General features: G+C 42.5%; 1 protein-coding gene and 1 non-coding gene across 3 annotated transcripts in view; one reads left to right on the top strand and one right to left on the bottom strand.

The window, feature by feature from the left end:
• Window positions 1-15,166, bottom strand: part of CPNE4 (copine 4) — a 684,585-nt gene that overhangs the window by 645,777 nt on the left and 23,642 nt on the right. The gene's annotated exons all lie outside the window — the stretch shown is intronic.
• On the top strand, window positions 14,595-14,666 carry TRNAS-GCU. Its single transcript has one exon. It is a non-coding gene; the product is annotated as a tRNA-Ser (tRNA).

Genomic DNA, 15,166 nt, shown 5'->3' with positions numbered 1-15,166 from the left:
TTCCCATGTCTTGAAGAATTGTCCATAGTTTATTGTGATCCACACAGTCAAAGGCTTTGGCATAGTCAATAAAGCAGAAATAGATGTTTTTCTGGAACTCTTGCTTTTTCCATGATCCAGCGGATGTTGGCAATTTGATCTCTGGTTCCTCTGCCTTTCCTAAAACCAGCTTGAACATCTGGAAGTTCACCGTTCACATATTGTTGAAGCCTGGCTTGGAGAATTTTGAGCATTACTTTACTAGCGTGTGAGATGAGTGCAATTGTGCTGTAGTTTGGACATTCTTTGGCATTGCCTTTCTTTGGGATTGGAATGAAAACTCACCTTTTCCAGTCCTGTGGCCACTGCTGAGTTTTCCAAATTTGCTGGCATATTGAGTGCAGCACTTTCACAGCATCATCTTTCAGGATTTGAAATAGCTCAACTGGAATTCCATCACCTCCACTAGCTTTGTTTGTAGTGATGCTTTCTAAGGCCCACTTGACTTCACATTCCAGGATGTCTGCCTCTAGGTCAGTGATCACAACATCATGATTATCTGGGTCATGAAGATCTTTTTTGTACAGTTCTTCTGTGTATTCTTGCCACCTCTTCTTAATATCTTCTGCTTCTATTAGGTCCATACCATTTCTGTCCTTTATCGAGCCCACCTTTGCATGAAATGTTCCCTAATTTTCTTGAAGGGATCTCTAGTCTTTCCCATTCTGTTGTTTTCCTCTATTTCTTTGCATTGATCACTGAGGAAGGCTTTCTTATCGCTTCTTGCTATTCTTTGGAACTCTGCATTCAGATGCTTATATCTTTCCTTTTCTCCTTAGCTTTTTGCTTCTCTTCTTTTCACAGCTATTTGTAAGGCCTCCTCAGACAGCCATTTTGCTTTTTTGCATTTCTTTTCCAGGGGGATGGTCTTGATCCCTGTCTCCTGTACAATGTCACAAACCTCATTCCATAGTTCATCAGGGACTCTATCTATCAGATTAGGCCCTTAAATCTATTTCTCACTTCCACTGGTTTTGAGTTAGTAAGCAGTAAATTCTGTAGTCACACATCTTTTTCTCAATGCAGACTGATACAGCAACAATATTCAGTGAATACTCACTACGCCTCGGGAACTATGCTGAAGCAAATAGGGCAGAAGTATGAGCTATTTATTCCCCACAAGAAACCTGTAGATATAGTTGACACAATTAGGGAAGACAAAAAGATAATGCTATCATAAAAAATGGGATTTAGGGACTTCCTGCTTTCCAGTGTGGGTGTGGGTTTGATCCCTTGAGAGGGAACTAAGATCCCACGTGCCTGGTGGCCAAAAAAATAGAACCAAAACATAAAATAGAAATAATATTGTAACAAATTCAATAGAGACTTTTAAAATGGTCCACATCAAAAAAAAATCTTTAAAAACTCTTTTTTAAAAATATAAAATGGGATTTAAAGAAAGCAGCTGGCAAGAAGTGGGCATCTGAGTGGACCCAGAAAGAAAGATGATGAAATTAGATTCAGCTGTAGAGCACAGACAGTCAGCAGAAAGAAGGCAGTCACAATGTGATGTTTATTAAGTAGCCACTGTGCTTGAAGCACAGTGTGCATGCTGTGCTAAGTTGCTTCAATTGTGTCTGACTCTTTGCGACCCCATGGACTGCAGTCCACCAGGCTCCTCTGTCCATGGGGATTCTCCAGGCAAGAATACTGGAGTGGGTGCCATGCCCTCCTCCAGGGAATCTTCCAAATCTAGGAATTAAACATGCATATCTTATGTCTCCTGCATTGGCAGGCAAGTTCTTTGCCGCTAGTATCACCTGGAAAGTCCAAGGCATTGGATCCCTGGGTTCACTGGGTCGCAGAGTCAGACACAACTGTATCAACTTGCATGCACACTATACAGATTTACTTTATCCTCAAGTGCTACAAGTAAAACAGGGTGGTTTAGAGAGAGGGAGTGACAGTCAATAAATAAATAAATAAAATGCCCAGTTTAATAGTAGTGATAGGATCTAAGACAATGCTATCTTAGAGAAAGAGGATGTGAATTATTGGGCAGGTGACATTTTAGACAAGGCAAACTCATTGAGAAGGGAATTCTTTCTTTAAGATTTTATTATTTATTTGCCTTCTTTGGTCTTAGTTGCAGCATGCAGAATCTTTTGTTTTCACACTTGGGCTTCTCTCTAGTTGCGGCCCGTGGGTTCAGTAGTTACCACACATGGGCTTAGTTGCCACATGGCATGTGGGGTCCTAATTTCCCAACCAGGGATCGAACCCACATCTCCTGCAATGAAAGGCAGATTCTTAACTATTGGACTATCAAGGAAGTCCGAGAAGGGAATTCTTGAGTAAAAACATAAAAGAGTTAGCTGATGATTAGAGTTTGGGAAGGAAGAACATTCTAGGTAGACAGAATAAATGTTGGAAAAGTGGGGAAGACATTATAATCTCACTTAATCCCACAGTCGTAAACTATATGAGCTATATTCTATAATAATCCACATTTGACAGGTGAGAAAACGAAAGCACAGAAATGTTAAGATACACTCAATCCACTCAAAATAAACCCTCAGTAGAATTAACTGTGACCATGTACCATGCTCTAATGTACAATTAAAGTCTCTGTTCTTCGCTTTGTAGATGCAAGTGTTGCATGGAGAAAAAGTCTAAGGTTCCAAATATTATAACCTAATCAAGAAAGCAAAGCAAATTCAATGAAATTCTGATACCAAATTATTTATTTTGCTGGCTTGAGAGCAAGACAGTTAACTAAGTCAACCGAAAGATTACTCAACTTGAATAGATGAAGATGTTGATTACTCTTGATTCACAAGAACCAGAATAAGACACTTTCATGAAGGGAGAGAGAGGGGAGTCTTATCAAAGTATGGTGAGTAGATACTGTCGGCAATGTGGTTGTTTTAATCAACAGACCACAGACAACAAACATGACGAAATCAAACTCCAAGCCCGCTGGCCTAGACCATAGCAAATACCTAGTGCCCTGTTGGTTAGTTCAGTCACTCAGTCGTGTCCAACTCTTTGCAGCCCCGGAAACTGCAGCCAGGCCTCCCTGTCCATCACCAATTCCCAGAGTTTACCCAAACACATGTCCATCAAGTCAGTGATGCCATCCAGCCATCTCATCCTCTGTCATCCCCTTCTCCTCCTGCCCCCAATCCCTCCCAGCATCAGTCTTTTCCAATGAGTCAACTCTTCGCATGAAGTGGCCAAAGTATTGGACTTGTAGCATCAGTCCTTCCAATGAACACCCTGTAGTTCTCAGCATTTAGAAAGAATTCCATCCATGCTTTGAATACGGATACAAAGCAACAATTCTGAAAAACTTGAATGCAAAGTAACAATTCCAAAAAGACTTTATGCCTGGATAAAGTAGATGGAAGTCAGGCTCAACCCTTCTTCCTTCTGCAAACTCCACAAATGAGGATATCCAGAGATGTGGGGGCTACAGCAAGGCTAAAACCCACATCCTTGTGTCACATCACTGAGTCCCCCAAGTCACGGAGGTTATTTAACTCTTGCTCAGTGCAAGAAATCATTGGATCTTAACTATGGTGACCCATGTGCAACTGAGTTCCTTTTTCTAACTTCCCTAAGTCAGCTGCTGCTGAATAGAATGTTTTCTCATGTGTGATTCTTTCCAAACATTTTTATTTTTCTTAACCAGGTTATGTTGTTCCCAGTGAGTCTTGAGCTCCTTTCTGAAGGGATGAGATCACTGCAGACACAACTAATACTAGCTAATAAAACCCATTAGGCTGCCAATCTCATCATCAGTTCTGGCGCCCATACCCCATGGCTACAGCCTCCCAGAGCTACTTGCTTGACTTCCTTTATCTGCCCCATTTGTCATCTTACCAGTATACCATGGCATTCAGAACAGAGTCTGAGATGGCCAAAAACCAATTGCTGTAGAGATGGGGGGATATTAAATTAAACCTATGCCTCATCAGAAAGCCTCAGAGGGAGCCAGAAAGAAAAGGTGAGTGACAGGGACCAAAGTTCTCATTAATGTGTAACCAATTTGTCACTTTCATGAGAGTCTTATAAGGAGCTGAACTCTGATTTAAGCAGGGAGATAAGGCATGACATTCCAGAGATACTGCTTCAATTTTTATTGTCATATTTAACTCAAATGCCTACATTATTTTTATTCTTTTTATTTTTTGCCCAGATAGATCACATCAAAAACTATACACAGAATATGATAAGAAAGTTTTTATTAAGCACCAGTTTGCACAAGTATTGGCCCTTGTTCTCCAGAAGCTTGCAACTTAGGGAATTAGGGTTGCAGCATTTAGATGAGGTGGTATGTTCCTCCTCTTGCAGAAAATGAGACCACAGTGCCCATCTAGGCACTTCCATTTCCGACTAAACAAACAACCAAAAAGAAACTCAATCATGAATCAATCCCTTTAAGATCTATTTTTATATCAGAGTGTACTGGTCGCTCAGTCATGTCTGACTCTTTGCAACCCCAAGGACTGTATCCCACCAGATTCCTCTGTCCATGGGATTTCCTGGGCAAGAATACCGGACTGAGTTGCCATTCCCTATCAAAGGCTACATTAAAACAATCATCCTTTGCAATCGATAAAAATTTATTTATATAAGTATTTATTTATGTGATTTATTTATCTGACTACATTGGATCTTGGTTGTGGCATGCAGGGTCTTTGCTGTGTAACATAGGCTCTCTGAGTAACATGGGCGTGCAGGCTTAGCTGCTCTTTGGCATGTGGGATCTTATTTCCCTGATCAGGGATCAAACCCACGTGCCCTGCATTTCAAAGCAGATTCTTAACTACTGGACCACCAGGAAAGTCCCAGATAAAATTCAAATAGAAGAATGTATCAAGAAGCCACACTTTGCCAGTATCCTAATAGGCTGATGGTCCCAGTGAAGACAACTCAAAAGTGAGGTCCTGCAATCTGCAGTCTCAGTATCACCTGAAAACCTGCTGTGATGCAGACTTTCAGGCCCCACTTCAGGCCTACTGAGACAGAATCTGCATTTTTTCAAGATCCCCAGATGATCTGTCTGCTCTTTGGGGCTCAAGAGCCTTGAGTTCCATGAGTGAGCTCTTAGGTTTTGAATGGAACTCATCACCGCCAGCACACACTGCTGGTCAGCCCAGTGCTGGCATCTGCACACACGCTACACTGTAAGGCCACACGGCCACACAGGTCCTGCAGATGACAACACATGTGCTGCCCGAGGGACTCCATGCAGCTAAAGTGATGAGTATGGGAAGATGGAGGAGAGGACACATCTGTCACAGAGAAAAGCTTCTCAGTCTATTTGTGATGACTCTGAGCTGTCAGTCTGATCAGCCTCTTCAGAAAGCCCTCATCAATCAGCTCATCCTCTGCTGATCCCAGAAAACACCTTGGCTCAGTCATTTGTTCCCAGGGAGCAAGCATGTGGAGACCATATCCCCTTCCACTCACAACTCAGACAGCAAGGATTAGGATGATCTTGACAGCCATGGGCTGACTTTCTCTCCTTCTTTCGAGGGAAGCCATCCTCACTTTCTGCTCCTGGGTGGCAGGCCTGCTGCTCACCCTCAGTGCTCTGTAGCAAGGTGACAAGGCAGTAGGAATCAGGCCCCAGCAGATGCATTATCCTGGCCTCATACAAACCATCCTAATGCCATCTTTTTTCCATGTTTCCCAATAGGCAAGTGATTAAACTAAAATTTGACTAATATCCCTCTTCTCCATCCAAATTCACTAGAATCTGGGAAAGTACAAAGTTACTTGAATAAACAGAGCCATATATGTCCTAATTGAAAAGACAAGGCTGCTGACACCTAGGAGCCATAGCAGGTGAGATGCTGAAAGTTGCTGGCACCAGCATGTTAACTGCAAGATGACATTCATCAGAAGATACCAGTAACTATCCAGGAAGAAGAAAAGAGGAGAGGGATGTGGGGACTAGCTGACCCTAATCAAACTGGATTTCATGATGCAAATGATACTCCCTTCATCTCTGAATGGCATCTCTCTCCTTTCCTGTTCTCAACACTGCCTCCAAGTTCTAAATGACTTGAAAAAGGAAACAAGGAATAATCTATGATAAGCAACCATTAAATTCTGTTCTGTGAGACAAAATAACAAGAAATACATAATCATTCTATATTTATATCTACATATAAAATGCATTTTTCTGATTATAACATATCTGAGAAAAACTATGTTAATTTTTAAAGAGATATTTTGGTATAAAGTTTTTTTTTAATTCCAAAAAAATTGGAAAAGATTATAAAAATAATCATTAGGCTCAGTACTATAGCTGTCAATATTTTGATGTACTGATTTACAATATGGGTGTGTGTGTGTGTGTGTGTGTGTGTGTGTGTGTAAGACAGTGACACAGACAACAATTATCAGAGAGACAGAGAAATTTGGAATCATAATATATATAATTTTATATTTTTTTAGGTTCACTTAGCATTATTTTGTGAAGGATTTGAACAATCTGTTGGAAAATATTTTTACACTGATGTTTAAAAAAGTTGAGAACTCCAGTTAAGGGATAATTTGAGATATTATCAAGAAAATAGAACAATTTCCTGAGCTAAAACATTTTTGACAGTTTAGAAGAAGTATCTTATCCTTTAAAAAAATTGTAGTTACTGGTATAGCCAACATACAAAAACTTAAAATAGCCAGAGTTGGACATGAGTCACTGTGGTTAAACATATGGAATGGAAATTAGTACCCTTTGCCAAATGGAACTGCAAATCCATGAAAGTATTCCGAAGAGATATCATAGTATTATAACTGCTACCTTTAACTTTTTCTATACTCAGTAGAAGAAATAAAACAAAGGATCAGTACCAGGGGACTAGAGTCTTCAAGATCAATTACATCTAACTTTCCTTTTCTGTGCAGAGGGCAGAATTCCTCCTCTCCACTCTCTTTCCTGTCTAGGGGCATACAACTAATTTCAGCTGATAGGATGTGATCAGTATGATGTATTTCTCTTCAATGACCAGGGCAGGACAGTCCTAGCACCCAGCTGTCCCACTGGGGTGACTATGAAAGGGCTTTGTGTGGAAATGCAGAGCCAAAGGTCAAGGCACATCTTACACCACTGATGATGGGGGACAGGGGCCCTAGAAAGCTGCTACAAGATACCAATTCACTGTGGGTATTTGTCAAGTTAGCACAACCTGTATTATCCTGACTAATACAGTCACGCACACACAAAAAAAGAATATTCCATTCCTGTTATACATACATATGAGCTGTAAGCCACTATGCTTCAGAGAAAGAAGCAAAGTACAAAGAGTACATGAGTACAAAAACAGAGCGCTTCTAAGACCTGTCCCAATCTAGGGAATCATTTGCCTCTGAGCGTCAGCTCCATCACTTGTCAGATACAGAAGAACAGTGCCTTCCTCACCAGAAAAATACAACACCTAGCATAGCGTCTAACATAGCAATTACTCATTAAATACCCATTATTGTTGTTTTTATTTACCTAGAGTAGATATTAGTTAAAACAGAAATGCTCCTCCTTCTATTTAAGAAAACTCCCTCCCTGAGTGTAAAAATAAACATTACTACACAAAGGGCAGGAGCAGTCCAGAGACGAAAAGCTTGAACACACACCCTGGGCCCTGGGACTTCTGAGGACCTCAGTTTCATCAACAGTAAAATTGAGACAATAATATCTCATTGTCAGGATCCTTGGAAGAAATTAAGGAAATCAAGTGCATAACTCAGAAATATAATTCTCTTCCTCACCCCTCCCCTTCTTTCTCTAAGATAACTAGACAAAAGAGGTACAGCCTGTCTACAACTGTAAGTACATTATCTCTAAGAGTCCTACAGGTTCTGGAATTCGAAGAGAAGAACAGTATAAGAAGCAGGATGTTTCCAAAGCAGGCAGACTACATACCCGTTCAAAATCCATGCAACTTCTAACCCTCCATTTCCTGAAATTTTAAAATTGTATTCACCATTATCTACAATTCTACTTAACCTGCCATAAAGTTTTCTTTCACCTAAGAACTACAACAGATACATTATGAATCTGATGAGAAATAAACTGCCTTTTAAGAGCAACTAGAAATCAGGTACAGTCAGTTGACCCCCTGCCCCTGCCAATTTCCCGGATCACACAGGAGCATGAAGTGCTAAGACTTCAGGGGGCAGTGTGGGGAAGGTCCTGTTAGCTTCACAGTCCTGACGGGACACCAACATGGCAGTGCATTATCCAGCTAATTGCTGACTCAGGAATGGAGAGAGGCTAAACTTACTCATAAAAGAAACAGCACATCTGAGCTGGATGTCATCTCTTGGCCAAGAGGCTGAGTGTCCACTACAGTAACAGTGGACATGATAATACTCATCTGGTCCAGTGCTGTTATCTTTTTATATTATTAATTTTGTGGATAATACATATGGTGTATTTACCACCTCTACTAGATGGGTTTTTCTGGGGTCTGGGATCCATGTTTCCCTTAAGGAGAGAAGGATGGAGCACTTAGAGTGTGACGTGATCACGGTGGAGAAAACAGGGCAAGGGTCTCACTAAACTTGTGACCTGAAGCCTGAAACCTGGAAAAGCAATCATTTCAGTGTCTCTACTTCTCCTTTTGACCCCAGAGACCCAAACATTTTGTTCTAAAAGACAAGACCCAAACCATTAAGTTTCTTTTTAAGCTACTCTTTTCTCCTATTCTCCAAGCAGGAACTCTGGAGTTAAAGGGGTCTGATTCCAATTGTGGGTCCCCTCTTCCACTGACTTCCTTTGTGAACCTGGGCAGGTAACAACTTCACTGAGTGCCCAAGTCCATGCCTGCAGAATGGAGAAAACACCACTTAAACGGTGGAGTGTTAGGAAGACTGAATGAGATCACATGTGAAAGTCTTGGCACATGAGCACAGAGGCTGAACACCATCATCACAGTTTGAATGGCCTACAGTGGAGAGCAATATGAAACCTACACAACTGTACATGGCAGACCTCCCCTCCATTCAACAATTCATCCATTCAAACATTCACATACTATGTTTCAGGAACTATGCCCTCAACTTCCCTTAATCAGCTTTAATGAATTATTCATCCATAAATTTATTCTAAATCAATTCTTAGATTTCCATGACACCTGTCATGGTTTTGCATTTTCTGTCTCAGTCACTTACTCATGTGTCAGTTACCCAACAAACCCACCACATTGCCATATTTCAGTGTTTCTTTTCTTCACTACATGTTTATCCCCTAAGCAGCCAACACAGAGCATGACACGAAGTCTGTTCACAGTGGTTATCTCTGCCATGGGATGGCACATCTTTCCTGGAGGCATGGCTGAAGCAGACTCAGCACATAAACCATCAGCAAGCAGGAGCTTTGTCTGTTTTAACTGCTGGATACCAAGCCTTTGGATCTATGTCTGGCACACAGTACACGCTTCATAAATGTTCACAGCAATGAACATAAAACAGGAGCCTTTGGAGGTGTTAAGTGATAATAATTCAAGTTCCTGAAAGATCATGTTATTATTATTGAATGAGAGAGCATTTTGAAATTGAATATATTCACATTCAGTCCCAAGAGTGAAATGAAGGAAGTATGAGATATAGTAACCTAAGTATTGAAGAGTAATCTAAGAAATTCAGTTCTACCTTAGACTTGGTATCTTTTCCCTAACAATTCACAACAGGATATTTTGATAGAAACAACATCATCATTTATTGAGTGTCTTCTACATTTTGTTAACTTCAAACACATTATCTGTAACCTTCACAACAGTGCCAATGATGTCAGTACAATTATTCCTATTTTAAGGATAAGGAAACAGGCTCAGAGATCATAAGTAACTCATCCATGGGTATATGAAGAAACTGACTTGACTTGGAATGTGAAACAGGCTCATCTGGATTAAGCCCCTCATCCTTCACATGGAGACAAGTGCATGTGTTCACATGGGCATAAAGGTTTGGGCACATGTACACCCTAGGTTCAGGATATGTATATAATCCCTGTGGACTAAGCTTTCAAAGATTTTTCCTGATAATTCTATTTAGCTCCAAACAGTTATGTTCTGAAAAAAATACTATTTTAAAACTCATTGCCAGATCCCATGATGACATCCCCCAGGAAGCACATTGATGAAAATTCACAGGCATCACTTTCTGGCACATTAAACCCCTGACCTAACTAACCTTTTACAGCTGGGTCTATTAAACTGGGTGGCTGAGCAGCTCAGACACCCTGCTCTGAGACCAATACCCCAGACTGTTTATTGGCCTAGAAGTCTCCAAGTGACACCCCACCCTCAGAAGGCTGTGTGGGCAGAAGGCAGTGGGTCCCTACTGGTGTGCCCTGACCCCTCACTTATAAGACGCCTGCCTGGAGCCAAGGCGAGGGCTGGCACTGTGCCACGAGGCTGCTCTGCTCTAGGCCTTTCTCTGTGGCAGATGTCAAGGGCTGCAGGGAGTTTAATTAAAGGAGCAAAATGCAATGGCTTCAAGGCCTGCAAAGCCTTGGCCTGTGTGGAATCAAGATCTCTGAGGAACCCCAACCCAGCTGCTCCTGGGGAGAGGGGAGTCCCTTCCAAAAGCTTCCAGAGCTCACACAGCCTGTCCCCTTTCCTCCATGCATGTTAGATGCCCAGCATGGTTTTCAGAGGCTGAGTTGATGCCATATGTTCGCACCACTGAAGCGTTTTACTGCCAGAGCAGAGGCGCTTAGCACAAGGAAGAACACACTGTTTTCATAGCTCGTTGTCTCTTAATACTTCCCCCAGGAGGCTCCAGGCTCAAAGAGAGAGTGTCTGGACAAGATGCCAGCAAGGTAAGGTGTTCCCAATGACACAGTTCAGGATGTCAGCCAAGTACGAAGAAGGGCTCAAGCCCTGAAGAGAAGAATTTTGGTGTAAAAGGGGGAAAAACAGTAGACAATAAAAGAATTACATATGAGAGGTTTTTTCTTTTTTTTTTTTAATTAACATGTCAGTGATCTCACTGGAGCAAGATCAATTTTGTCTCCCAGGGACTATGTAACGAAATCTAGAGACATTCTGGGTTGCCACAAGTGGGTGGAGATGAAGATGCTACTGGCACCTAGTGGGTAGAGAGTAGGGATGCTGTTAAACTTCCTACAATGCACAGGAGAGTCCCCCCACCCAAAGAACTCTCTGCCCCAGTGCCAGTAGTGCCGTTAAGGAACCCTGAGTTCTGTCAACTCTGCACAGGTAAGGAAGCTCCCCCTGCTCCTGCAACCTCATTGCACTAGCAATTCCATTAGCCACATTCAAGCCAATGTGGACAGGCATAAGGACATAGCATTGAAAAGCAATATCATCTGGGTGGAAGGTCTGGGTTAGAATTTCAGCTGCAGAACTTTCTAGCTCTATGGCCTTGGTGTAGATTATCTAACTGCAGTGAGCCATGGTTGCCTCTTCTGCCAAATGTAGAGAGAACTGGCCACAGCTAGCCATGTGAGGTTTAAATTACATGAGATAAAAGGAAATCATTTCGCACCAGGTCCACACCCATCATTATCAACACCCAACAAAGTAGGGACAACACAGAAGAAAACAAGGTTTTTAAGAAAAATATACCAAACCTTTAGTAACCTAAGGAAACTGGAGTGTGTGTTTGACAAGATCTCAAGGAAGCTCAGAGGTGCCTCTTCCCTAGAGGGTCTGTGGCCTCAGTGAGCCTCACCTCTGTGTATTCACACCCACAGGGTGCCTTGTTCTCCTCCCTATGACTGTCCCTTTGCTCAGCCCAGGCATCTGGTCACTCTGGTGTCCAGATCTCTACTGTCAGACTCTAGCCATGGTCTGGTCAGGGAGAGAAGATACTTGCGTACATGTTGCTGTTCTCCCTGCACATGGAGCCAGAGGGGCTCCGGCTTTTCTCCTGCTCTGATGTTGAGAAGATCAGTCTAGGCTCAGCCATATCTGCCTTTGGTCTGACACTCACAGCCAGTATTTGCCTTGACACTGTCACGTCCAGTCTCCAGAGCAACCCAAGAGCCCTCTCTTCTCAAGCCCTTGGATTTCCTGGCACACAGCTTTCCCTGCTGGTTTCAAAGGCACTCCAGGCAGGGAAGCAGCACAGAGCATGAAGGGAACTTCACCAGCCACACAGACTCCTCAAAAAGACTATGAATCAAAGAGTTAAGAGATGCCTTGGAAGTCATATAGCTCAGTTTCCCCAAGCAGGCAACACCAAAGCTCAGAGAGGGGAAGGAACAGGACCCAGGACTGCTGCCAGTCCACAGGATGCCTTGTGTAAGTTGGAAATGGTGCCCATCTGGATGGAGGCAGTCCTGGGCCACAGTGAACAGCCAGCAAGTAGCAGAGATCCCAGGCTGGCAGTCCTGTGAAGAAGCTCTGGGAAGGGGTTGTCACAGAGCTGAGATCAGACTGACAAGCTCTTAGTAGAGATGGAGCCAGTAATATACAGAAAATGAGTGGCTCCTAAGCCACTGCTCTCCTTACAAAGCAAGATTCGTGGGTCAACAAGACTGGATTTCATACTCTGTCTTCTTTGTGGCCCTTTCAATGGCAGAAATGGGAAAGGCAGACACTTGGAGTGGTGTGGCTTCCTTGGGGATACTTCACACAGCACCTTCAAAGGAGTGAGGGGTTCTGGTAGCTGAAAATACAGGAATCTCATTACCCAGTTCTGAGTCAACACAGAAATGTAAGGTCAAATCTCCAAGGGCAGTTTTGTTTGGAGACTGTAACGAGCCATCACAGCAAAGCTGTAGGGAGAGAGGGAATTGTGTCACAGACCCAATACATTTCCCTTCACTGGAGGATTTCATGTGACCCCTGTGATGAGAAAAACATATGATCAGGGGCAACTTCCAGTGGAATCTGGTAAGTTGTTACATACCACAGCAGAAGCCTGTATCCAAACAGTTCAGCTTCTACTTCATCTACTTGACTCTACAGGCAACTTTCTTACTCTCATCTTATACTTTCTTGTCCTGAATTTCCCTACAGTTGAGCAGTTGTGATCTCTGCCTCCCTATGTGGCCTTGGAGGACTCCCCTTCTCTCTACATCTAATCTTTAGGTCGAGGATCAGCAGGCTGGACAGGACCTTTACTAGGTTTTGTGGACCATATGGCATCTCACAAGTACTACTTAATGCTGCATTTGTAGCACAAAAGCAGTCATAGGTAATATGTCAATTCATGGCTGTGGCTGCATCTCAATAAAGCTTTATTTATAAAGACTGGTGGCAGACTAGATTGGGCTCCTTGGTTAGTTTGCTGACCTCTGCTTGAGGCGGTGCTGGACATAAAGTGGGCAGAACCTAAGCCCCAGTTCACTGACAGGAGCTATGAAAGCCACCAAGAATTGACACTACCAGCCAAACAGAAGTTAGTATCCAAAGTGGCAATGGTGTGAAATCCTTCCCTGAAAAGACTGACATCATACAATAAGAGGAAGGACTTACTAGAGCATGGAGGCTTCACTCTAAGAGATGCATCTTCTAGGCATTATGAGGTTGATAAATTCATACAAGATTCCACAAAACAGACTGGTCTTCCCTCTGCATTTTCCCTGGATCCCAAAGGGGCACAATAAAAAAGATGGCCTTGAAAACAGTAGCATATTTAAGAATTCATGTGTATTCTATTTCTTTGGCCAGTTACACATAGTTATTCCTATGTAACCACGTGCTTTTTATTTTTTTTCCTAAAGAGTGAATGAAACCCAGACAGGATTTCTCAGAAGCCTAAGATCTGGAAAAAGTAACATGACTAGAGGGCTTAGCTCTTTTTGGAAAATAAGGACCCTCTGCTCCATCCATGCTAAATCACACAGGCATGGCCAGCAATCCATCCTCAGACATAAAAGTGATCCTTTGCTAGACACACAAGATCATAAGACCAACTTCCAACACATCAACATTTGGATTTTAGAGGTCTCAGAAGAAGAAGAAAAAGAGAAAGGGTCTGAGAAAATATATGAAGAGATCATAGTCAAAAACTTCCCAACCATGGAAAAGGAAACTGTCACTCAAGTCACGGAAGCACAGGGAGCCCCAGGCAGGATAGATGCAAGGAGGAACACAGCAAGACACACAGTAATCAAACTAACAAAAATTAAATACAAAGAAAAAATATTAAAAGCAACAAGGGAAAAGCAACAAATAACATACAAGGGAAACCCCATAAGATTATCTGCTGATTTTTTAGCAGAAACTGTAGGTCAGAAGGGAGTGGCAAGATATATTTAAAGTGATGAAAGGGAAAAACCTATAACCAAGATCACTCTACCCATCAAGGCTCTCGTTCAAATTTGACAGAGAAATCAAAAGCTTTACAGACAAGTGAAAACTAAGAGAATTCAGCACCACTAGACCAGTTTTACAAGACCAACTTCCTTCTTCATGACTGTTTTCCCAGATTACAGCATAATCTGTTCAGGGCAGGGATGGTATTCATACCCTTTCCCAGCATCCATACAGGTTAGAGTAATAATCATCACTAACATCTACAGAGCCACTATTCCATGTCAGGCACTATCACAGTGCTTTTCCCTTCTCATTTAAGAACCTCACAACCCATGTCTTGGGATTTATTATCATTATTATTCCAGGGCTTCCCTGGTGACTCAGTGGTAAAGAACCTGCCTGCTGATGCAGGAGACCCAGGTTCGATCCCTGGGTAGGGAAGATCTTCTGGGGTAGGAAATGGCAACCTATTCCAGTATTCTTGCCTGGCAAATCCCATGGACAGAGGAGCCTGGCGGGCTAAGTCCATAGGGTTGCAAAGAGTCAGATACAACTGAGCAACTAAGCACTCACACATCATTATTATTCCATGTTCATACATAATGGAACTGAGGCCCAAAGAAATTGCATAACTTGCCTGAAATCATGCGCTACTAAGTGTGGAGTCCAGACACGGACCCAGGTATTCCAGCTCCAGAGCTCTTCTGCTCTATTTATACCATAGCTTTCTAACAATGCAAGAACACAGGTGATCAGCACATGTTTGGGGTAGATGACAGTAGTGACTCTGAGAGAAGGAGAGCAAAGGAAGAGATCTGGATTGAAGCTAAACCAAACTGTTCATGACTGCCATGAGCTCACTCTGCACACTCTCCTGGGTGGGGAACCCGGGACTATCTTAAAGGCTCTGCACCCAAACTCAGCTCTAAGAGGGTAGCTGC

This window comes from Bubalus bubalis, chromosome 1, assembly GCF_019923935.1.
Source record: "Bubalus bubalis isolate 160015118507 breed Murrah chromosome 1, NDDB_SH_1, whole genome shotgun sequence".
NCBI classification, from domain to species: Eukaryota; Metazoa; Chordata; class Mammalia; order Artiodactyla; family Bovidae; genus Bubalus; species Bubalus bubalis.
Note: the sequence above shows the minus strand (reverse complement) of the source record. Positions and strands in the feature narration are given on the sequence as shown.